Source organism: Eumetopias jubatus, unplaced genomic scaffold (assembly GCF_037043125.1).
Source record: "Eumetopias jubatus isolate StellerSeaLion01/CBP00866 unplaced genomic scaffold, mEumJub1_p1.0 scaffold_6, whole genome shotgun sequence".
NCBI lineage: Eukaryota > Metazoa > Chordata > Mammalia > Carnivora > Otariidae > Eumetopias > Eumetopias jubatus.
The window spans coordinates 80,015,265-80,017,276 of NW_028274812.1; the positions used below are offsets into that span (position 1 = coordinate 80,015,265).

At 42.3% G+C, this 2,012-nt stretch overlaps 1 pseudogene; it reads right to left on the reverse strand.

The window, feature by feature from the left end:
- Positions 1-397: 397 nt before the first annotated feature.
- Positions 398-1,707, reverse strand: LOC114213000 (zinc finger CCHC domain-containing protein 17 pseudogene; annotated as a pseudogene).
- Positions 1,708-2,012: the final 305 nt, after the last annotated feature.

A 2,012-nucleotide genomic window follows, 5' to 3' on the forward strand; every position in this document is an offset into this window, starting at 1 on the left:
TGGGACCTCCTGCTAAATGAAGTTCAGTCAATGAATGGATGAGCTGCAAGAGTCACTTGCAAAGAGACCAGGAATGATAAGTTAACAACTCATTCAGACAGATGCGTTTGCCATCTAACTCCCAAACCTACCTGTGGCATGAGGAGAAGCCATCTCCCATGGGAGAGAAGTCAATGGGGTGGGAGACCCTATGCTCACTATTGAGTCTTTCCAGGAACTAGGGCTTCAAGGCGCAAGGCTCCTGGTTCCTTCTTCGCCCAACCACTCCTGCCCTCTTTTTAATCTCACTCCCTGTGCTGCCATTGCTTCTCCTGCTGTGGCTTTTCCTTCTTCTCCTTCTCTTTCTTCTTCATTTCTTTTTCTTCTTTTCCAGCAGCAGCAGCAGCAACAGCAGGCATCAGTCTCCATTACTTTCCAAACTGAGGGCAGGTCTCACTGAGTGATGGAACCTGAGGAGCTTCTTTCTTTTTCTAGAAGAATTCCTCATTGGGTCAGGCTTCTCACTCTGCTGATTTCTCTTCTTCCTTCTCCTCTTCCTCATCAGGTATCAGAGAATATTTAGTTCCTTATGGTTCCATAAAACAATCCTTTGCAAGGTGGTCTTTATAGCCACACTGCTTGCAGGCGGTGTACAGGACAGCCTTGAGGGTGATCTGCCCAGTGTAATCATGGAAAGACTGCCTCTGCCTCTCTTCTTGCTCAGTGATAACATTGTTGGCATCAAGGTCTTTCTCAGTTCCCTGGTTGACAACTTTAATGGAGAGGGATAATTTTATCCCATCATTTTTCATCTGTCGGCCAATAAGCTTCTCCCCCACCTTTTCTCTGACATCTACCATCTCAGAGGGCTTATCCATGCAACAGGATGACCTGTGAGTTCGATGGACAAGACCTTGCTTCCGACAGCCTGGGATTTTGATAAAAGTTTCATAGTCTGTCACCATAACAACCTCTGGTTGGAAAATAGTGTAGACAGCAGGCAAGTCCTCCATGGTCTTGGGTCTTCCTGAATTAATCCTTAATGTTCTATGGCTCCTCCATTTCTCTTCTGTTAAATGTACTTCAAGTGTCTGTCAGCTCTTGGTCTCCTGGCCACAGCATTGTGTGAAACACCAAGACCCAGGCCTTTTTTGGCACTTTTATTTGGCAATTTGACAGGACTCAATAAATGTTTGTTATACAGGCAGATGAAGAAAATTTTCTAAATAACATTTGTTTCATTGCAGTTTGTTTTTGTTGTTTGCAACTATTTTCTAAGTAACTAGATTTATAGAATATGGCTGTGTTGGCATATTTCATTTTTCTTAGCACTACTGGAAATAGCTGAGACATTGGACAGGAATTATTGCCAGGGTTATATTAAATACATTTAACTAAAGTAAAACAACATCAATTCATCTGTTCTTTATGAAATTGGCAAGCCCACCTTCTCTGTGGTGCCAAATTTTGGATATATATGTATTTTGTATCTGAAAAGTAGTTATACGCCTAAGGATGTGGGGGATCTTCCTGTACAGATTTTTTTGATGTTTTGGCTCTCTAAAGTTCTCATGCGATAAATGGAATTGTTCTTCTGGGATCCATCTTGGAACTACTATATGCTTGCTCTTTGGCTGCCTGTGTGATGCTAGAATGCCTTTATGACCACCCCAAACCCTCACTGGTTTTGCCTGAGAAGAAGTGAACGACTTTTCCTTTCTGCTGCATGCATCATCTTTTCTCTCCACTATTGGAGTCTACTTTCCTCACTCCCCTTTCTTAACTCCTGTCTGGGCTCATTTTTCAAATGACTCCAAGGGAAATCTCATATCTATTAGCTCTCTGAGGGTAGAACAAATAGCTCTCAGTTCTAGTCTCTTATAATATCCTAAGAACAGAATGAGAGGTGTGGGAGTTTTCTGAAATGGAGCATGGAGGACTGAAGGAATGTCCAAAAAGCTAATGCTTGCCTCCTATTTTCTTGATTTTTCAGAGGTGGATCCTTTTAGTGTATGCATTTCTTTTAAGAGGCA